The following is a 24,610-nucleotide window of genomic DNA, read 5'->3' as shown; positions in this document are numbered from 1 at the left end:
GATTGGCTACTCCTAGAAGTGCTGCCTGTACACTGGCACTCAATGTCTTTTATTTCAACATATGATATTTTGTAGCACTTTTGTACATTCAGCTGAACCACCTAGCTCTGGACTTCCCAGTGCTCAAATCTTCTGTAGATCTGCATTTTACCGTCTCTTCCCTTGAGCCAGCTCAAATCTTGAAGTAATATGGCTGTGTGGATTCACTTCTGAGCTGAGGTGGAAGTCCAAGAGGAATCAACTTAGGGAATTGCTTAGGGAGTAGCTTAGGGACGAACTCTGTTTCCACCTTTTGTATCTGCATGTTACTTTGATGTAGTGCACTGACCTTTAGGATCAGGTCAGCATTGTTTTGGAGGACTCTTCAGAGTATGCTGAAATACAGTCTAGGTGTTGCACAATGTTAGTGTTCCTGCACAGCTCTGTGCTCAGCACTGGGACTGTCTCTGTCATAGTAAGAGGAGTATTCCTGGAAACCCTGGCTGCCACTGGGGACAGCTACAACTGAACTGTTTGCATGGGCACAAAAGGGTTCTTGCCTTACAATCAGGGCTGCTGAAGGCACTGATCCTGACTGTGCTAACTGCCGGCCTGTACTCATGGTTTGTTGTCACTGCCAAAATGCACGTGAGGGGCAATGCTAGTGAGCTACTAATGGAGAAAGCTGAGATCCCATACCCCAAAATTTTTTCTCTCCCTAGTATATGTCTAGTCTTAGGCCACAGACTGCACTCCAGCATGGCCTCCTTTTACCCTTAGCCTGCTGCTGCTCCTCAGCTCCTTGCTGGGGGAGAAAAGGGATTTTTTTTCTATTTCTCTTCTTTGAGTTCAAGGCAACGAATCATATAAAGTTTTAACCTTTCTTTAAAGAAAGACCTTTTGAGTCTTTCTATATTTTATTTTATTTTCTCCCAGGAAATATCTTCCTTTCCTGCATGTATGCAATGCAGTTTGATGCTAATAACCAAAATATCGTTGCCTATTTTCAATTTAAAAAAAGCTGATGGTCCTGAAGTCTTGCTTTCGTATCTCTCAAATGTACTCCAGGGGCTTCTAAGCCATAAATTGCTTAGGTTTTGCGGATTTAATTCTTTTATTTGAACATAAAAGTTTTCTGCTTATTAAAAATATAAATGCTATGTCTACAATTACCACAAGCTTTGCTAATCATGGAAGTTTCTAAAAAAACTCCAAAGTAATTATATCTTGTAATTATAAGAAAAAAACTTTCCAACTACTTCTTAGTGAATCACAACATATACCAGTTTGGAGCCTGCAGCTATATGGATGAGATTAGCTGTTAATTGGAGGGAGGAAAAAAAAAAAGAATGAAAAGAAAATTAATTTTATATTTTAAAATAGCTTGGACTTGTATCTGATTTGCACTGAGTCTCTTTTATGCAGGTTGCTTTTTTTTTCTTCTTCTCCAGAAGCCAGTAAAGGAGCTTTAATGTGACATTATATATACAACAAAGTGATTGCAAATTACAGATATTTTTTGAAAAGAAAAAGAAGGGAAGGTTGGCTAAGGCCTGTCTGCTGCTTGCAAGGACCCTGGCATAAAAAATCCTCTTTATGCATGCTGTGCCCTTGGCAGTCTCATAGATGTGAGGCATCATGGAGACTAAGGAACATCAGAAGGAGGAGGAGGTATAAGAAGGTTGAGTGGGGCTTCAGTCTTTCACTAGCATTAAGTCCCTTGAAATTTTTTCTTCAACTATACAAACCATTTTCAGGAATCTCCAAAGTTCACATCTGAGACAGACTGAGAGTTTCAGGAGTGGGAGTATATCTCTCAGATGTTATGCACTTCCAGGTCTTGATCCAAGCAAAAGTCTCTTACAATGTGGAGTGCTAATAGAGAAAACCTGTGTAGCTTGTACAGGCTGCAGCTGGTACATCAGAGTTATGCAGTACTCTGGGAAACTCAGAGCAGAAGCTGAAGGTGATTGAGACACGATTGCACAGCCCAAGGTAGAATGACATACTTCTCAAATAGACTAATTAGTACAGGCCATGAAACTGATTGCTTTCATTGTCATATGAGTGACATCTTCACTGAATCAGGGTGCTGGGGCACAGCGGGGGATATCTCTGTACTGATTTTTATTGAACTATATCAGTGTACTAATAAAAGTGTAATTAAGAACTTCCATGCTGTTTTGTATATGCAAAAATTATGAGACACAAAATTAAAGGTTTCTTGGAAGGATCTGTCTCTTGTTGTCTGTTTCTTTGTAACATTTTGCAGTGTTAACTCATTTAAGAGATTTTGTGTGTTTAGATGTTGATAGCTTGAGGTTTGATTCATCAACTCCTCTTCCTTTCAGCAAAAGTAATGACTAATTAACATTCATCTGCCATGCTGTAAAGTTGATTGAGATGGTGGATGATATTTTAGCTGATTGTCATGCAGTGGAAATGACAGAAATAGCAGTATCTGGGGCTAACTGGAATTTGAAAATGGGGTTTCTTCCAAGGCTGGCAAATCTTATCTAGATCATGCCTAGGGAGAAATGCAGTAACATATTTCACAGAAGATAAGATTATGCTGCAGGAGAGGAGATATAAACAGGTGGTCTTGGCAATTGCTAGATTTTAAATCTAAGCCTGCATAGCTCTCAAAGACTGAGCTAAAATTCTCTGCACAAATAAAAGTAATTGCTTAAATGAATTAATGCAAGTACAAGTCGTTTTCTAACCAAAGCTGGTAAAGTAACAGAAATATAAGTAGGTGTTACTTTTTTTAATTGGGTTTGGTGACAGTAATATGATTAAGGTATTAAACTTCCAGCATCCAGAAATATTTTCTGGCTATTTCTGTCTAGGGACCTGATACATGTGAACAACGCGGAATATTTCTTACGAGGGTCCTGGTGAAAAACAAGCTGTCCATGAGCCAGCAGTGCCCTTGTGGCCAAGAAAGCCAATGGTATCCTGGGGTGCATTAGAAAGAGCATTGCCTGCAGGCCGAAGGAAGTGATCCTGCCCCTCTGGTTCCCTGGTGAAGCCTCAGCTGCACTGCTGGGCCCAGTTCTGGGCTTACCAGTAAAACAGAGACATGGAGGTTCTGGAGCAGGTCCAGCAAAGGGCTACAAAGATGACTGGAGTACTGGGGCATCTCTCTTATGAGGAAAGACTTAGAGAGTTGGGCCTGCTTAGCCTGGAAAAGACTGAGAGGGGTCTTTATCAATGTGTACAAATTCCTGCAGGAAGGGTGTCAGGAAGATGGCTCCAGGCTTTTCTCAGTGATGCCAAGCAACAAGATGAGATGCAGTGGGCAAAAACTGGAACACAGGAATTTCCACCTGAACACGAGGAAGAACTTCATTACACATGTGACTGAGCACTGAAACACGTTGCTCAGAGAGGTGGTGGAATCTCATTCCCTAGAGATATTCAAAAGCCATTTGGACACAATCCTGAGTAATGTGCTGTAGGGGACCCTGCTTAAAAAAGGAGGTTGAAGCAGATAACCTCCAGTTCTCTCTTCCAACCCTAACCCTCCTGTGATTCTGTGAATCTGTGATTAATGAAAAACATATAGATTGAAATCTATTTGCATGACAAACTATGAGATTTTCACATATTTCAGAAATATGGGGTTTTTTTAAAACCCTACAACTTGGCAGCATAAGTGTCTTTATTACATATTAAGCAGGCTGTTTGGAATTGGTCTATTTTATTTGAGCCTGCCCTGTCTGGTCCAGTGCTTTTAGACTATATGTGCCTCTTGTTATCCCTGATAATTTCAGTACAATTTGCAGTGGAACAGAAGTGCATTAATTATTTTGTGTTATTAAAATTTCTCCAGAAATGCAGTTCTAAGCCCTCTGAACTGTTTATGTTAACAAGTGTTCTACATATACTTTGGTCCAAAGAGCAGCAGAAGATAAGGAAAAGTCAAGGTGTTTCTGCTGTTTGTTTTGACATAAGATTGTCTCTTCTAAAGTGTATGTGTGTGTGTGTGTGTGTATGTGTTTGTATGTGTGTAGAATCATATAATCATAGAATATTCTGAGTTGGAAGGGACCCACAAGAATCATCAAAGTCCAACTCCAGGCCCTGTAGATGACAATCCCAAGAATCACACCAGGTACCTGAGAGCATTGTCCAAACATTTCTTCAGCTTTGACAGGATTACTGCTGTGAGTTGTAGACAGTTCAAATGTAAAGAAATCCTCACCAGGGTAAACATTTCTGTTGCCCACCAGCTTGGATACACTGCTACTCAAGCCATTTTCAGATAGCTTGAGTCTTCTGTATATTAAAATGATACTGATAACAAATATGTTGAAATTAGAGTCTACTTTAAAAGGCACCACAGAATTTGTCTGATTTCTTAGCCATATAGATGGAGCCTTATAAACCTGTGAAGAAGGACAAATATTTTTTCCCTTCTAATATAAATTCTAGCATTTCTGAAAGTTTTGCATCATTACCTTGCATCTCCCCTCTTGGCAAGAGGAGAGCATTGGTTTCAGGAAAGGACAGAAAATTTTGAGAGAGAGAAGATGAAATTCAGTCATCTCATTTCCATATATCCTTTGAAATTCTCATATCAAATATCCAAGAGATATTTGTAACATTCTTGGAATACTCTTAGTACTTATCATAGATCAGTAGTACTCTTAGAATAAGATTTGTTTATCACAGCTACTTTCTGCAGTACTGATATTAAATTATAATTAAAGAATCAAAAAGTAGAACGTCACTTTTCAGTACACTTTTCAGGACATCATTCAGTATTGCTCATTTTTTGGGGGTAAATTTTATATTCATCAACACTGTAGTGTGATCATCTTGGTGTTCCTTGTATCACTGTACCTTAGGCCTTGTTGCATCACTTTGGATATGATCAGAGAGATAGGGGCATAAAGCATTATTCTGAAACATTCCCCATGTTACTAAATTACTATATATTCTCCTTTATTGAATTCTGTTATATGTTTGTGTATTTTTATATATGCATATGCATTATGACAAACTGTATATGGCAATGCCAAGAAATGTCACTAGTATTAGCTTGTTAGCCATGACATGTTAACTTTCTGTCCAAAACGATACTGACAAGTCAAGAGCTTCTCTAATTCAGGATATGCCAGCTAGATGGATTTGTGCCTGTTACCTCTCGCAGCAGGAAGCCTGGGGGAATGGGGGTGAAATTAATGCCAGGGCACGTGGTATTTAAAAGCAACATAGTTATTCTATCACTGCATCAACGGACAGTGAAATCTATGAATTATTTGCAGCTTTTTTGAATAGCCACTTGAAATATCTCTGGAGGCTTCTACCATAAGGCTGCCTATTACTCTTATTTAGTTCCTAAGACATCAATTAAGCTTGATAAAGCAGAAAAAATGAATGTCACATTTGGTATACTTCTGGCTGACTGCATTGATTTTTGGCTTCTGAATAGATTCAATTACATGGTGTAATTCAAGCTTGTCGTGATTGTAATTTTGTTGGATCTCCTCCTCCAATAACTTCTCCATTTTCTAATTTCCCATGGGAGATTAAAGGTCACTCTAAAAGCCACATTTTAAAAATAGTTGAGCATTAGATTCATTAAAAACACTTCGTAAAACTAATGAGTTTAGTAAATGTTCTTACAACACAGTTGTCAAAAATCTGAAAATTTTAGAAACAGCAGGTCTCCAAGACACCTTCACTGCTGAAGAACACTGTGACTTTAAACAGCAATCTGTCATCATTTTATGGAAATCCAGGCTTGGGATTAATGATGTTTGAGGTATTATTCTCTTTTCATATTATTGATGTGTGGATATGACATTGTGTATATTCTGCTGATATTCAAGATTTTTCCTTCATGACCATTTTCCACCTCCCTCTTACATTACAAATTATTTCAGATATCGCATATGAAAGATGAAGCAAGAAATGAAGCATAATTATTTACCTTAAGGTACTATCACTCAATTCACTTTGTTAGTCTAGTGATGCTATCTTTGATATGGAAACACTGACAAGATTCCAAGTTTTAATGAGTAATTTCTTGAATCTGGGGGCAGCTGATACAGTTCCTATATCTTATCCAGCTCTACAGACCAAGGTCTTCAAAACAGTCTCTTTTTTTGGTTGTCAACTAAAACAGGAAAGTGCTGTTTCCTGTCAAATTAATACCATCATGAATAGGCAGTGAATTAAGGATATATTTTCTTCTGAGAAGAAAAAAAGTTTGAAGCTCCATTTATAGTTAAAAACATGAATAAACCTGATTTTATGCTTCTTTTGTATTAAAGCTGGTGGCTGTGGTCCAGAGAGAAAAAGTATAGGCAAGGATTCAGTGATATTTTTTCTTTCCAGTGAGAGCAATTGGCATAATAATATTGTATGCTTGACAAACAATGCCTTATTCATAATTCTGTTTCATTTTTTGCTTGTTTGTTTTCACTTTGTTTAACAGTTTGGGGCACAAAAAATTCAGGGAGCCTTTGTACTGAACATTCTATATTTGTTTTTTTGTTTTCTCTTTGTTGAAAAAACCCAAAAAATTAAGGCAAAGAAAAATCAATCTCATTCAGTTGGACTAACTTCTTTATTCCTTAAAATCCTTATGTCATGTAAACAGTTACTAAGTAAATATACAAGCAAGATTTTGCTACACTACAGACTTCAATTTACTTTACTAAGCCACATTGAACTATTTGAAAAACTGTGTTGAAATTAAAGAGAACATGGAAAGAAATACAAATTATTTCAGGGAAAAGAAAAAAACACAACAAACCCCAAAGCAGAGTAATATAGTTGTCTGAACCTGGAAAATGTGTGTTTAATGCCAATCCAATGCAAAAATTAATATTAACACACCACCTCACTCCACATTCTCAGATGTCTTTTTGCTGTAACCAAGTGGAATGCCCTCTTCCAAGGCTCATCCATCGCCTCCTCATTTTCATGTAAGGAAAGATTTCAGAGTTACTCATGACTGAAGATTTATGTTGGGCAGGAGTGAAAAGGGGAAGCACGAAGCTTTTAAGTAGCCAGCTGGCTAGAGAGTGATAAGTTTCTCCTTTGCCAGAGAATTCCCTCTTTTTTTAGAAAATGGAGCTGTGAGCTTTTTCTGGAAGTTGAACAGCTTAACCTCATCATCCGGTGAAAGACCTGGATGCCAAACCTTGCCTGAGAGACAGGAACAAATACAGGCAAGGTGACAGCAGGAGGAAATGCTTCCACCAGAGGGTGACTGTGTTGGTTAGGACTGTGCTTTCCAGAAAAGATGTGTCTTAAGGGAGGTATGAAAACTGTGAGTGGCATGAGAAAGGTGAATGTGGAGGAGTTTTTTAGTGTCTTTTTTCAATATATTGGCAGTTGAAAATAGTCAAAGAAGGTGATTATTTATGCAATGGAATTTGATGCTGTAGGGCACAGGAGGCATTGCATTCACTGTCAGACACTGCCAAAGGCAGAAAACCATAACGAATTCATAAAACTGTAGAATATACTGAGGTGGAAGAAACCCATCAGAATTGTTGAGTCCAGCTCGTGCTTGGAGTGTCAGTATAACTCATTACAGGGGTTCTTATGCTCATATGAGCAGGTTTACTGCCTCCAAAATACACAGAAACTGTGAACATCTCAGATACAGTTTACTGAATATGTACAAATTGCTTTTGCATGGGTTTCATAAGAGAAAATCTGTAATAAAGACCGTGAAGCTGACCAGGTGATACTCATACCTTTCTTAACTACTGTACTGACTTTCTTGATTGGCATTATATAGTTTTTGCAGGCTGTTTGTGCATCAGGAGAATCCTAGAAAACAGCAAGTCCACGGGTGAAAAGGCCTTACAAACACTGTGCTTGCTTGGGTAAGTCTCCCACTTTAAATCCTGTAATGCCCTGCAGTAATGTTACGTGATTGACTTCAGTTAATGGGGCTATTTCTTAGGAAGGTCTTTACAGCCAATTTTGAAGACTGATTGAGTTAGGACAACTTCTTCTGGGTCCATTTGTGGTATGTTCCTTGGGGTTGTCCCTTTGGCCACAGCTCCCTCACAACATTGACGAGTGTAGCGGATTATGTAACAGCAAATTACCCGTGTTCTTGGGTTGTGTTGTCTGCCCTTGTTTCATTAAAATAAATCTTGATTAATAGGGCTATTTTAATGAAAAGTATTTAGATAGCATGGAATCCATTTGCTTAAGCAGCTTTGATGGTGTAGGCTGAGCCTAATGAAAGCCATATTAGTCTTAGCACAGCAGCACAGGCGACACTTCAATGCAAGTATTTGTTCCATATTGTGGGTTTGTGGGAAGAATCTCATGGGATTAGCTGGCAGATAAAAAAGGTTAATCTTTTAATTTTAAGGTGTAATAATTAATTGTTTTAAATGTAAGTCAATTAATGTTATTGAATCCAACTAATTCCTTATCCAGAGAACTTAATATAATCCAAGAATAGCATGAAAAAGGGAAGTTCATTCTCCCTTCTATTACTTCTTGTACTAGAATCAAGGTATTTTTTTAAGTCTACCTCCAGTGGGTTTTAAAGAAAAAAAATAATGCCTTTTCATACAAGAAACAATTGAATAATGGATCTCCTTGCTACAATATATTTTGGATACCAAAAATACGAATTGGAATAAATAAGAGAAGTTCAAGAGAAATAGCTTTGGCTGTTTGAGGTTGTTAAATATTGTGATCCAGCTGCAATCACAAATTACAGAAAGTAAAACTGTGTTGCAGGGGAGGGTCACTTTATCCTTTTCCTGTTTCTTCTTACCTTGCTCCCTTAAGCACTGCTGATGATTTCCATCATAGACAAAATAGCAGGCTAAATTAATTTTGTGGCTGACTCAGTGACAATATTTTCACCTTTTTATTCAAGTATTAATCCCTTATAATCTTAACAATGGAGTACCACATGGTTCTACTCTATTTCTTCCATTAACTGTCACACAGCTCTGGGAAGGAATTCAAGGAGTCCTTTCATGACTGATGGTGCTGCTATTGTAGGTTGATTTTCTCTATTCCTTCTCTCCCTCTCCCTGATCCCACATGATCCTGCAGACTCTCCTGAACCAGCTCCCTGAAGCTTTCCTGGCTACATTGTCAGTCAGGTCACCTCACATATTTGATTTAAAAAAAATTCTTTCTACTCCTCAGATGAATTTTCAGAAAAACTACTGAGCTGATATGATTTTCAGCACAGTGACACAAACTTCAGGGCTGCTGAAAAAGGTAATGGGGGCAGAAGGTCAATCTTTTCGCAGACTATCAATATTGAAATCATATTTCCCTTTAAAATACATGTTTCCTACAACACTTTTTTTTTATTGTCCCTGTTCTTTTAAGTCTCATCTAAGAAAGAAATACCTCTTACATTGGAACTCTTAGTTATGTGTGTTCTGACTGGAGTCTTGTCTTCAGAAGTAGATTTTACAGTTCTGTCAACAGTTTTTTTAACACTAGACAGAGTTTTCATTTCTTGTGACTAAATTTTTATATACAATTTCTAAATCTGGACTGTGTCTGAAGTATACTTCAAAGTAGTGTCTTCAAGAGAATGTCTGCAATCAGCACATCTCACATGTTAGTATTCAGTATGTGAATGTGATATGATGGTATTGTCAATAAATGATTAACTATCTGTTACAGCTAATCATGTTGTTTCATCTGATTCTTTGAATATTCTCAATTTCAACATTAGGTTGTCTTTTCCTCTAATGGCTTGACAATACTCACAGTGAATAATAAGTTCCACATCCAAAGTAATATTATAAAATGCTTTTTTTTTCTAAAATTTTAATGTAATTCAGTTACCCTTTAGTGTAGATAGGAACAGTGAAAGGTAGGCACTGAACAGTGCATTTACTTCTGCCTGAAAGTTTCTCTAATATCATGGTTTTTGTCATTTCTTCAGATTGTGTACTTTTGTCCATTTTGAAAAGGATAACTATTTCCCTTGCTTTCAGATTGGTAGTTTGCTTCTTTTCTGACAAAATTCAGTACACTTCAGTACAATGAGAGATTCCATCATTTTGTCACCATTCTCCTGTATGGTGTGTGTACAGAGTTGGTACTTTCAAACTCTGTGAAGTAATCTAAGGCATTTTTTGACCATGGGTCCCTATTTTGACCTGCTTGGAACAGCCTGGACTACTGCCTGTGCATCCTTAGTGACACATTGGTCAGGTTGCTCTCTGGGCTATGGACACTACACCAGCGTGTGGAGTGACTGCTTGAGCACATGAAAGATCTTGTAGGTTAGACAGGAGACTTTTCACACTGCAAAAGCATCTGAAGTCCAAGTAGGATATCCTAGATGATCTCTAAGGACACTATATACATATTTGGAGTAAATTATATTTCTTTCTGTGTCATCCTCCATTTCCCCACACATCATATACTTTCAGATCTGCTTGTGTCTCATTCTGTTAACTCAGTAATTGCTGAATGCTTCCTATGGTTGCCAGACTGAACATTTAGAGATGGAAGAAAGCAGGTGAAAGCACCTGGAATGAAGGAAGGGAGGGACAACAATCAGAAGTGCTTTCTTTGCTTATTCTCCTTTCCTTTGGAATGTCTTACCTTTCAGTGGTGCTTACTGGAAGAACAGGAGTTTTAATGATCTGATTTTCTGGCAGCTGGGTGGCTACCCAAGACACATGGGAAACTGAAATGATTTGTGCATCTAGCCATAAGCAATTTGCCTGAGGTTATTTGAGAACACTCTGGATGGGAGTTGAAGCATGCATGACCTAATCTAGTACTCTAACCACTTGTTTGTTCTTCCTCTGCACATTTGTGCTGAAATTATGTTTATTAAAAATGTTCGTTATTGTCAAAAAACTGCTCAACACCTCGATCCAAGTGACATCTTTGTGGAGTAACTTGATGTTTAACCTCCTTCCTTTATAAATTCAGATATAAATTCATGTTGTTTAATCAACACTTTCCAAGACTACGTGAATACCAAATGTACGGACTGTGTACCTTCTTGATTGCAGTGATATTTTTAAAATTCATATAAATAATTATGTTAATTAAGTCATTCAGTGCCAGCCTCTTATCAGAAAGCCTGAACATAACTGAATAATTGCCTGTCAGGCATACATAAACCAGCTTAGGGTGACAAAATGATTTTGATGTTATATGTGATGTCCACATATCATTCGCCACCCCGTGTGTGTGGTACGTGGTTACAGTCTCCAGTAATGAACAGTCTACCTTCCTGCCCATGGGGATTTAGGAATTAAGAAAAATGCCTCTGAAATATGTGGTACAAAGAGAAACATATCAGTTTTGTTGCACAGTTGGAAATTTATAAGACATTTACCATTTAGAAGACAACAACAACAAAAATGTATTAATCTGTTTATTTCATTATGTTGTGCCATTCTCATAATGGGATGCAGCTGAAAAGAGACACAGAAGACTATTTTCTCCATCTGTTCATCTATCAACCTTTCCTTGGCATGAAACATGAAGAATTTTTTCCTTATATAGCACCACAAATACGAATATAAATCTGATTTATATTTACATTTATCTTAAAATATGGTACTGATTCGGCCTTTGATATATGGAAACCGCATTATGCATAATAATTGTTAGTTATCCTATGTATGTAGACAATAGTTAACACTCCCGTTACTCTGTTCTCACCTGCTTTAGAAGTATGGGCTTTATGCTGTTTCTGAGTGCAGAGAAATTGCTAAGAAAGGAAAAAGAGCAACTTGCTCTTCATGTCAGTAGGGGTTTGTTTGGTTGAGCCTGCTGTGCATTTTTGTGAAGGGTGAATAATTCTGGTTGAGAATCAGAGTTGAGGGAATTGTTATTTTCCACTTGCTGGCAGCTGAAAAATGTAACAGATGATTTCATCCAAGAACATAGCAAGAACTCTGGAGATAGGGGTTCAAATCATTTACTTTCACTCACTATCAGTTCTCCATTTGCATGAAAGAAGAAGCAACATTTTCCTTGCTCACAGAAATATTGCCAGGGCAAATGTGATGCTATATATGAGCCAAAATAAGGCAATGATGAGTACTGCTAGGGTAAGTATCAGTAAATGCAGGTGGCCTGAAAGAATCTTATAAAAATTCTTTTCTTGTCCTGCTTTTCCTTTCTTCCCAGTCTTTGAGGGTGTGTAAGTAAGAGGCACTGAATTATTGAAAATGTGAATCAAGTGCGCCCATGACAGTAAGAGTTGCTGGTGCTTAACATCCTGAAACTGCTCTGCTGCCCTACCCAACTTATCAAGTATCTTAAAGGTGTAGTCAGGTGCTGTAGATGGGCAATGAAAAGGAACAACCTTGTTAGTACTTCCTAAGCAGAGGGATCTTTGTGAGAAATGTCTCCAGGTTTTGTGATTTTGCTGTGATTTCACAACTGACTCTAAATCCTATTCAGTTAGGACTGAACATTTTATAAATAAACAAGTCTGCTTTAAAACAGATTTTTCAGCTTGTCCTGGACAAACCTCACTAGCTTATTGTATTGTAAGAGAAGTAAGTCAGAAATAAGTAAATAGGACCATAAAAACATCTTTTGTCAATATATCATACTGCCTTCACTTCAAAAGAGTGTAAAGAAAAAGACAAAAAGTATTTACAGTCTGAAATTTCATTGTCCTTTCTTTTTGAAAAAAGTATCTTGCACAATGGAGGAATGTATTCTGAAACTAACCATTTTGACAAAGAATTCTGCTCTAGACATGCAACTGGGCATAAGCTCACAAGAAGAAATTTTTTTTTTTCTTCTAAATGATGTGGGGAAAGGTTGAGTTGGAACAAGATTGCTAAAGAAAATCTGGTAGTAATATTTTAAATTAATTTTCCCCAAGTAGAGCCTGTGTTGCCACTGACAAAGAGAAATCTCCCCTTTTTAACTCAGCCCATAAGCTTTCTATTTTTATTTGTCCCTCTGAAGAGGGGGAGGTAGTGAGCAGTTGTATGGCATGTGACTCGTAGCAAAGGATAGCACACCACAAGCTATACTTACACTTACAAGCTGTGTAAGCTTTCTTTGGCCCAGCACTGGTTATCAGTTCACTAAATGGATAGTACAGCGAAACAAAGTCCCTATTATGAAGGAGGTCAGACTTGATGGTAAAATGATCCCCTTGGCTTTAAGTTTTGAAGCCATGAAACCTATTAAAACTTTTTTCACACCCGGAAAGGAAGACAAAGTTTGACCTGTGACCTAAACTGTATCAAAGTTTTGTAAGATTAGAGCTGTTTATGGTTTAGTAAGAAACTTGTTTAACGTGACAACTTTGTGCAGATTCACTGAAGCAGCTGCCCTTGCTGTGGGTGAAAAAGGCTAAGTGGTTTAAAGGGTCAGTCTTAATGAGGAGATATGCATGTAGAAAACCAACTTGAGAATGGACTTTCTGGTCTATATTTGTACATTGATTAGGAAAGTGGGAATCTGACCAATGGCTGACATTTTGACTGCTTTTGCAGTGCCAGCTACTAGTTCTGTAAGCATTGATCTGATGGAGTGTGGCTTATTATGGATTTATATCTTGGTTAATTGTGTGCTTCAGTGGAAGCTATACCTGTGATCAGAACACCAATAAGGTTTTTGTCGCAGAACCTCTGGCATCTAATTTTAGTCTTTCTCTGTAGAAATCATTTTGTGAAATCTACTGAGAGTCATAAGGTCTTTCCAACATCAGCTGCCTATTTTTCACTAAGACCTTATGTACTTTAAATTGTCTTTATATTTCACCTGCTCTGTCATGTCTGGCTGAAATCAGACAAGGTGTTCAGAAGTTATTAGAGAAACACTTTTTCTGTCTCATATACATGCACAGACTCAGAGACTGAGCTGAATAAGCTATAGCTTCTTTGGAAACTAGGCTAATAAATAGCAACAGTGAAAGATTGCCTCATTCAGTGTTTTTGGAGTCTGCGGTGAATGCAAAGTGTACTCTCAAAGTGTACAAAAGGATATAAATAAAAAAAAAATCTAGTCATGCATAGCACCACATTTCACCACAGATCCTCATAGCTCTTGAGCAGGACCAGGAAATCTCTCAGAGTTTTGGGTCAGTATGAGAAGAGAAGCAAATACTGAGTGTAGCTGATGGCTCATTCCCTCTGGCTATTGGTCAGAACAGTGCAGATATGGTCTTGAACATCCTTGGCACTCTAAAAGCAAGTCTGTGAACAAGAAGGAGAAAGTGCATGTGTGGAGGGAAGGAAGAGTGGAAATCTCACAGAATGCAGAAGAGGAGAGAAAGTCTGCAAGAAAAAATCTGACCGTTAACTATGCTGGGTGTCTATTCATATGAAAATATCCTGACATTTCTGGACCATGAGGCACTTGCAGACCCTAGAATATATATTAAAATGTTACAGTATGTGACCTGATTTCTGTTATAGGAGAAGGTAGAAGCTTTGAATAACATAGTGATGTTTTCAGAGGGAGATTTTGCTTTTTTTGCCAAAAACCCTATTACTCTCTTTCCTTTGTTTCTAAACCTGAGGCTTCCAAATGAAGTATACAAGAGACTAGGTGTACTTGTAAATAGAATAATCTATTGTCATTTGAAGAGAAAGAAAATGTGACACATTGCTTATTGGAAAGAATTTCCTGTTGAGTAGTGCAGACATTACTTTCACCACTTCATTACAGAATTTTAAAGTAGTCTTGATAAAAATATTGTCCTTATTGCACTCTTCATATTACTTGAAAGTTTGAAGCCACATTCATCCTCACAAACTCCTGGACCATAGCTAAGATTCTAGTGGGTACCACTCTGACCATAACCACCACCAGAGTCTACATTGGTGTGGATAAGGCTGAGGAATAAAGATATTGGAACAGTATGATTTTCAGATGTTTCTATGATGACAAATATCCAAACAACTGCAAGTTGTACTGGGTTTGAAATAACTTTCTTCCTCTCCCATATTTTCTTTCATAATTAATTTTTTATCTTTCTTTTTAAATTTAATAAAGCTGAAGTCTTTCCTAGTTCTGAGCTTTATTAAGGGTGAATATAAAGATCTAGATAAAACTGTTGCACAATTTGAGGCTCTTCATTGAAGATATTCTATCATCTATATTTAAGAATTTGACAATTGACCTGTTTATACAATGCAGAAACAAAGGACAGGATCAGTAGTAAAAGAAAATTGTTATTATCTGTAATTTATGGTGTAAGTTGGCCAGACTTGGAACAATGGGAAGCTCACTTCACTGTAGTTAACTTACTTGAAGCTTCAGTGGGAAGAAAACACAATCAAATTTGCCTGACTCTGATATAATGGAATAACCATGGGCTTAATCTGATAACCCAGGAAAGAAAAAGCAAAAAAAAAAAAAGGAAAAGGAAAAAACATCAGCAAATAAAGGGGGGAAAAAAAGGTCATATTTACCATGAAGCAGACTTGGTTTATCTATTAACCATGTAGCATAATGATACAGATTTGATCCTTTTATTTTTTGTTCTTTTATACAACACATTATGTTAAAGAATGATCATTTTAAGAAAAGGGATTTTTCTACCATTATTCTGATTGTTATAGAAATGTGGACACAAGCAAGGCAGTGCTGTGAATTAACCAAATGTCACTAGACAAGTCAGTAAAAAGCATTTCAAATTAGAGTGAAAAACATGGGTTAAGCATCAGAAATCATTCACACTTAAAAGCAGGGAGAAATTAACACAGGAGTTGTACCCAAATGCTTTTCAACTTTGCTTTAAAATTAAAATGTTTTAAAGGAACACTTTGCAATGCAATTTTTTTCTGGCACAAACAGATTTTTTCTTTTCAGATTCTTGTCCTAGGCAGAGTTCTATGTGACCATTTGTTCTACATGAAACTAACTGTAACATTCTAACAAATATAAAGAGGCAGCAGGTGGAAGCTAAAGGAAAATCATCTACACAACAGATACTTATTGAACATCTGCTATTCAGGATCTGAGATGAAATAACCTTTCAATAAAGGAAATTGAATCCATGTAATATTTAATACAAGCAGTATGAGGGTCCTGTTTTCAAATGTGTCAATGACTTCATGCTTGTATTCCCCAAGAAAATATTCTGGAGAGACTGTAGCCTATAGGAAGAAACAAATAAACATTTTTTTAGCCTCAATTATAGGATAAAACAAAAAATTTTTTTACCAGCTATTGTATAACTCTGTCTTGAAAAGTGAACTTCAAAGGCTTGAAAGACTCCAAAATGTCACTTATTTCTAACATGAACATATGAACACAAGCTTGAGTGTAGTGACTTTCCAGGCTTCCAATCTATGATGGAGATTTTCTGGAATCAAAAAATGTCTTCATTGCCTAGGTTTAAGCTCATAAATACCAGTATTGCATTAAAATGCATTCCAGTATATCACAACCATGACTCTACTACAGCAAGATCATGTAAATTTAGTGAAGAAAATAATCACAGTTGAATTTGTTCCTTTTGACATAAAAGTAGGAAAGACCTGACCATTAAAAAACTCTTTAATTAACACATTGTAAAATATACAGTGTTGCTACATATAATACTGCAGATAATTTACTATAAACACAGAAAGTGAATAACCCATTGCCAAGATTTTTTAGCCTTAAATATAGAAAGCTCTAATAATAGGAAAAAGTTCCATGGTATGGTACTGAAAAACCTATAGTCTAGGATCTATCTATATTCTACCTATATATTCTTCTTATATTCAGAAATGAAGTGACATTTTCCATCCTTTTTCATGAATAATCCTCTTTCTCTAGTTTGCAGTTTGGAAGATAAAATAGCAGATGATCTTGCATTTTTTTCCCCGAATATACTTAGGACTCTGGTTCTGAGGAAAATCTACATCTTTTCTGGATTGTCCAAAGCAAGGGTTACTTTCAAAAAAAGTTCAATGTCCTCAAAGTGTGGAAAGGTTACTCTAGACCCTGAATGACAGATTGGGCTAGGAAAATAATTTACTATTAGTGCCAAATGATTTTTTTTTATAATTCTTTGTGAAAAAAAAAAGAAAAATCTTGTCTTCTTTTTTTCTGGAAAGAAACTAGCAGTTCAACAAGCCAAACTGTCTCTATTATAGACTTATGCCATAGGGAAAAATTGCTCGCTTCACATAGTTTAAACCAAATTGGGATTGAAGTGGTTTATGGATTTATCAATGACACATAATTAACTGGCTATCAGTGACCTATGCATTCAGGATTAATAACAGATTAACCACAGCAGTAGAAATTTACAGAATGCTAATTTATAACTACAAGTTTCTGAACTCCCCTCTATATATATTTAATCAGAAAAGCGGCTATTCCAAATCCACTGACCCCTCCACAGGCCATGTGGCTTACACACAGATGCACATGGATGCACAAACCTCCACTTTCCCCTGGAAACCAGCATGCACATTCCCTGCTTTTCCTGGCAGAGGGAAGATGAGGGTCCTCCAGCCCTACATGCCACCATGCCAACTCCACAACTGGTGTAAAAGCCCTCAGGGGACTCCCCTACCCCATTCCTGAAAGTGGCCCACAGGCTCTCTCATGGTGTGGGCCTGGTCCTGGCACCCCCCATGGAGAAGTTGAACCCTTCCAGCCTTCTCCTAGGAAGAAGAGAAAGAGTCACTGTGTGCATGTTGCTCTGCTCTCTGCTCTGTCTCCCTTCTACTAAAAATCTTCCATGCTTTTTTCCAAGGTTACACACAACTATAGACATCATCTAATGACAGTCTGTTTTTAAAAATGGTGAAATTGCTTCTAAAGTAAATCATCTTGAAATTACTTTACCAAATTTCATATTATCATATGGAACTTCCTTCCTTAATTTCTATTTTCAGTGTATTCATTGCCCATTTATGATGTGTGGTTCTTTTATCAATATTTTTTCTGCTTTCACTTACAAATGCTTTTTTGGCAGAAATTTTATCTGTCCACCAAAGTAGAAAGAGTAGAAAGAATTAAAAATGTTTAGATATTTAACAAGAATAATTTTATTTGAATAAGGTGTTTTAACTGACTCCCAAACTCAGGTTTAAAATACTGTTTTATAGGAAAAAAAGCAAACAAAAATTTCATGGTTTCTTTTTATAATGACAAATGTCAAATTGTAGAATTTTCAGAGAAATCAGTGGTTGTTGCTTTCCTTTCTTAGACTGGAGCTTCAAACAGGCAGTAAAAGTGGACTTCATCTCCAGACAGGTATCTATATTTATGTGTCTAAATGTAGGTGTACACATGTGCTAATTTTCAAGGTTCCTGATACTGCCAGTGGAGACCTCAATAAATCAGTCAGTGGAGTCATATAGAACACAACTCGCTCTGAAGAAGACATTTAAAGGTTAATTCAAGTGGCCCACAGAGTCATCTTGTGCCCTTTGAAATGTCTTCTGGCATCTGAGAAATCCACAAGAATTTCTGGAAGATACTCTGGTAGCCTGTGCTTATGCATGTTGGTAGACGGGGAGCTGCTGGAGTACAGTAAATGAGTTTCCCTTTCAATGAATTAGATTAGAACCTTCCTAAATGCAGGCACATATACCTGGGTGTCTCAGTTGGCAGCTGATGCCCACTTGTAACTATAGTTATTGTGGAGATACATGATTCAACCAACCTGTAGATGTACTCTCACTAGATAGAAATGTATGAAGCAATGAAATAGGAAAAACCACGTAGTTTCTGAATGAGAAGTTTAAAAAAATAGTGAAATCAGGTCAGATTCAGAAAAAAAAATGTTTCTTCATAGAAGTTTAAATTAATAAAACCAAAACATGTAAAAATTACTTATTTATTTCACTCTGAAATATGTTTTTAGTTTTATCAAAATTCAATGGAAATCAAAAGCATTTAATTTTCAAAGAAACATTTTGTGTAAATCCAGAACAAATTTGTTTTGGTGTTATTTTCTTTAGTCTTTCCACTGAAACAGATGCTTCATTGCTTTTACAGTTCACTGGCTCAGCAATGTATTCATTGATTTCTGTGGGGACAAACTCAGATCTCTTAATGATAATGAGGATCTTGCTGTTCACTCATTCCCAGAAGACAGAGTCCATGAGTTTGTTCCCAGTGTCACCCTGTTCTCTGTGGTATGTTTACAATTTTGTGAAAATCTAGAAAGTTCTAAATCTGCTTACTCGCTAGTTCTCAGAAGAAGGAGCAAGTCAAAAGAGAAAACTGAAATTTTGAGAAAGCCTTAAAGCTGGGTTTAATATCTGGGAGTGAATTATGTTAATAGTCCCATAGAATGTACAACAGGATACCACTTTCTTTAGTTTCTTGTGCAGCTTTGCCAACAAAAATATCATTTTGCTTTTGAATGTTATTGTTCTAGGTGGGTGCAGAAAATGAGGAAAAAAATCCTATAAAATAAACAAGCTTTTAAGAGATCCTGGATATGTTCCTTATTCTTTGGTGTGTATAGGACAGATACTCCAATGGTTTTTATCTCTCCTACTCAACTGGCAGAAAATTTTCAGTTCCAAGTTAGAGACTGGTTTGGAAAGACAGAGAAATGTGCAGCTTTTGTTTTTGGGATTCAGTGTTCAGAAGCAAACACCACAAGCATTTGGCCACAATTAATTCAGAGAAGATCAGAGAAGGATCACCAACCGGGAGGTTTTATCTCACCAGTTTTTCATGACGCTCAGAGAAACAAAGGCGTCTAGGCATGTTTCCTCATTGTATATTAGATTTTGGAGGGGATCAGAAAACCCAGTTCAGCTCTGTCCGTTTTGCATTCTGGGTATTACAAGGCACTGAGGTTTAGGGACAATTGTTTCTTGGAGTCTGCCTATGAGACAAGTCTTTGACAAAACCAACAATATTAATTCCTGTCAGGAATCTGAAACAGCTGATGATGATCTCTTATAACACAATTCAGTGCCCTAATGAAAGACAACCATTCTCAGAAAGCCCTTCTTTCCCACAGTTCATTTGGTTTATGAAAATATTTATCTCTGTATATGTCTCAGCTCTAATGTACCCCCTGCTTTGTTATTCACAGATTAACAGAATGGATAAGGTTGTAATGGAGCACAGGGGGTCATATGGTCTAACCTTCTTGCTCAAGTAGGGTCATCCTGGAGCACATGGCACGGGGTTGTGTCCAGACAGTTCTTGATACCTTCAGGGAGGGACAATCCAAAACCTCTTTGGGCAATCTATTCCAGAGCTCTGTCACCTGTACAGTAAAAAAGTTCTTCCTCACATTCAGGGGGAAATTCTTGTGCTGTTTCTGCCTGTTGCCTCTTATTGTTTGGCACCACCAAGAAAAGCCTGGCTCCGTCCTTTTGACACCTTCCCTTCAGATACAGGTGCTCCTCTATGGCCTGTGGTCATTGGCCAACTCTTGAATAATGTGGACCAGAATATAACCCTCTTAAAGAGGATACACATTGGTAGATAGCCAGATAACAGGCAAACAATAAAGGAAAGGTAAAATACCCCTTACTGAAGAAAGTTAAGTCCAGCATTTAAACTCTTTTTAATTTTTTGTTTTTGTCATTATGGTCATCCTCTGATACATCTTCTATACACATGGGGTCTATATAGGCAGCCCTTGTTCTCCACAGGGGGGAGACTTTCTATCACAACTCTTTTACTTTCTTCCCTGACTTCTAAACAATGTGCAGTCAATAAAATACTCAGAAAAAATTCTGTTGAAAAGTGAAGGAATGCCACATTAAAGTCTGTCTGCATTAATAATGGTTTTGCACATGAGGAAATTACTTTTGAATTTGAATGAGAGAATTATGGGCAAACACATCGACAGAGAGGTGGACATTTTGAAGCTTCAGACAGTTTTTGTTTTGTTTTGTTTTGTTTTGTTTTGTTCTTAGTGGGTTTCTTTTATTTTTGCTTTTGAAAGCATACACACAGACAGATTTCTCAGATGTGTAAAATAAGAAAGAATAAATTAATTTGAGGAAGAGACATGGCCACAAATGTAAACAAGATATGCCTTTCTATTTCGCATCAGAGCACTTTTTCCTTTTGAGCCCCACTAATTTCCTGCTGTTTTCTTGTTAAGGCATGCTTAGCTTAGGGATAAGACATCTCATGAGATGCAACTGTGGTCTGAGTAAGGGGTTATGCAGCTGTGTAGCTGCATTCAACCTGTGCTGCATAAACAAGTACTTTGCTAGATGGTGTTATTATGGTAAAACTTTTTCTTAAGCCCCTTGGAAGTCCTTACCTGTGCTGATGGATTAAAGATACAAAACAATTTCTACACTTTCTACAGTGTGTGACTTCCTTTCAGTTGGAAGAGTGGTGTTCATCTCTAATGATCAGTACAAATTCCAATTTACCCAATAAATTTCCATTTCCCTTTGATGGCGGGCATCAAATAACCTTTTCTTTAGCTATGACCTTTAATAATTTCCAGATCTGTAATAATGACATGAAGATTCTATATCTTGTTTCCAGTGTAGTCTCATCTGCCTACCCTATCAGTTTTGCCCTTTGGGTCTTCCATACTCTTTAGCATATGAGCACAAACTGCATGTGACACTTCCAGGAACTGACTAAAACTACATACATATTACTCTTTCCAGAAGCACAATAATTTCTGCACTACTTTTCAAAGACTCTTCTCAATTTGTTTTTTTTTAATGGTGAAAAAAATACTGGTTTATTCCTTAGCTTGATTTATCCCAACTTTCATAAATCACGAAGAAGAATATAATAAATGCTAAAACATCAAGTCTGAGCTATGGGAAAATAATAAATAAATGTATGTATTTAAATTAATGTATTTTTATTTGCTACATTTTAATTTTGGAGTTTTAACATCTGAGATATAATCTTGACATAACTTCTGTATTTTCTAGTCAAGGAATATAAAAATATTTGGGTGGATCTCAGCTTAAAAATCACAACTAGAGCTTGAGTTAGTTACCTCAATATATGTATCTAGATCCATTTAGGACAGCCTAGATAGACAGAGCTGGAAGACATAATGTAGGTCCTATAAAAGTTATACTCACTTCTGGTTCTGGGACATCTCAGTACTTGAATTACTTGATGAAATCCTCCTTTTGTGCTGGGATCTGAATTTTTTGTACAGTCAATGGAGAGAAAAAGCTCTTTGGAGGTCTTCAGATTGGAATATTTTCTACTTGATTGGATAGATCCTGGAGGACTTATGTGTCACGTACCGATTTCTGGATGATTTGGCAACTGGACAATGTTAAGTCACTGTAACCTTTTCATTAGAAAAAGCTTTCATTAGACATTCACGGTGTAGACACACTTCCTAGGCAAGATGTTCTAAAATCTTTAAATATTTTAGTAATAAAATAAATAATATATAATTCCAACTGTTCATGCTTTGTTGATGCCTCATATGAGAGATTTGTGGTTAAAATAATGAAAATATATGAGAATGCAACACCGAGTTAAATTTCTAACCTTCAAATTGAAGGTTTGTGAAGACAGGCTTTAGCAGACAAAAAAATATTACATTAACAGAAAACATTAAGCACACAGCTGACTTCATTAGAGAGCAGCATATGTCAGAAGTAATAATGATGCAATAGCAGATGAATTGGGATGCATGTGGATTTATAGAACAGATCTAAAGATAAGAAATCAATTAAAGAAGAGACACATTACACATAAGTAAGAAAATGCAAATTCTATTAAGTGAAATATGTGAAGGCTTGAAATGAACTCTGTTCACCTCAGAACAGCAACTCACCTGCAAATGGTTACCAGTTTCAATATTCTGATGTTTCAAAGCCCTTAAATTGCCAACGTATCCTCTCTTGGTCTGTCCCTCACATTCTAAACATCTAAACTAGCCATTGCTTACTTTCAGCATGAAAGTCTATGTTTATTACCCTTGCCTTACTACTTTAATTAACTAAAAATTAATTATAAATTAATTATATTATTATCATTGCTTTTGTTATAAAAATTTTTCCAGCAGATCTTTATTTATAGGCTACTTTAAACAAGAATATGATTCAAGTCTACCTTTGTACCTCAGAACCACTGTTTCCTGTAGCTGTAATCCATGTTTTGAATGAAAATGTGAATCTGAACCAGATTTTAAAGATTCTGTTGATTAGTGTATATTAATACTTTGTTGGTAGAATAACAACAGAATAAAAAGTGGAACTTCTTCTTTTTTGACCTCTGTTGTCAATTCAGAAAACTATTTTTCTTTGAACTCCAAGCAATTTTCTATCTATATTTTCTTATGTGAAGTACTTAGAGTTTAGAATTTCTATCCCCCCCCGGCCCCCCCATTTCTTTCAAATAACCTGGATTTTATCTCTCTAGTTCCTAAATTGGTTCAGCTGCCTTAATAATTGTCTCAGACTAGACTTTAACTACACTTTATCAACTAAAAAACATTGTTTGTGAACAAGTTAATAGATTTTGCAGTGATGTTGAAGCTCTTCGTGCTGTACAAGGAGAACATATATTAGAATCTGGTAGTGTCAAATAATAGAAATCAAAGACAATAACACGAATAGAGAAACTGAAGTAACAGCCTTCAAAGTTATACTGATTGTCTCCCTGTGTCACTATCCTGGTCTACTCTGACCATGAAGTGAATCTGATTCCATGCATTCGGTGAAAAGGATTAGTGGAGAATATTGCAGGCTTCTTTTTGGAGGAGTTATTCTACAGAGGAGAAAAAAAGAAACAGAAAGGCTTGTTATACCAAGTAAGTATCAATAAAATTTTCAAGATTTTGGTTCACTTTTAAAATTATTTAAGTAACAATATATGTAACAGCAGTCCACTAATCTCTTAGAGTTTTTTTAGGAAGCAGACCATTAGAGAAGCAATGTGGACAGTATTGTCTGAACAGACTACATTTAAATACAATGAGATTCTAAGTTTTGGGCAAATAAAATAAATCAGGAGAAGACATATTATCCAGCAGTTGAAACGCATCTAAAATAAACTAATGTGGAATGTTACACAGAATCACATGATCTCAGACTCAGATCTCAGAATAAAGAAGGACCAGAAGAACCAGGATCATAAAATTAATTAAGGAAAAATATATTATTTGCCTTAAGTACCAAGGAAGGAAGTCTGCTATATTATACCTTTCTATGTCTGTTTCTTATTACACAATCCATATAATTCTTGAACAAATTTCCAGCTTCAAATGTCCACCTATTACAGATCATTATATATTCTTGTGAGCAGACGATTTCAGCAGCTTATCTTGAGAGCAGATGACTTCTACTCTTAGCAACAATTTTCTACACAGGTGACATGCAGGGTGCCCTAGCTAAGTTCGTGATGTACCTATGAGCTGAAATCAGAGCTGTATCAGAGCAAAAGAGAAAAAGTCAACTCAACTATTACTCTTACCTATTTCACATAGGATTTTGGCAATATTTACATGAAGTCAGCCATCATTCCTAATGTTTATTACACCTTTGTTTGAATACCACTCATCTTGGACAGGTGTCCAGAAAGGTAGATATTGTGGAGAGTTGGCAGAGTAAAAAGTGCCTGTTTTTTTCTGCCTGTTTACCCTGAATTTATGTGTCAGAACAATGAATAAATTAAAGGTGGTCATTGTTACCAGAGAACACCTCTCTGTTCATGAACAAAGAATTCTGGAATCAGACCACCTTTGTTTTGCTTATGAAGAAATGGAGAAAACATCTCTTGGTAGCTCAACATCTAGGGACAG

The sequence above is a fragment of the Corvus brachyrhynchos genome, unplaced genomic scaffold, assembly GCF_000691975.1.
Source record: "Corvus brachyrhynchos isolate BGI_N302 unplaced genomic scaffold, ASM69197v1 scaffold14, whole genome shotgun sequence".
In the NCBI taxonomy this organism is placed as follows: domain Eukaryota; kingdom Metazoa; phylum Chordata; class Aves; order Passeriformes; family Corvidae; genus Corvus; species Corvus brachyrhynchos.
Note: the sequence above shows the minus strand (reverse complement) of the source record.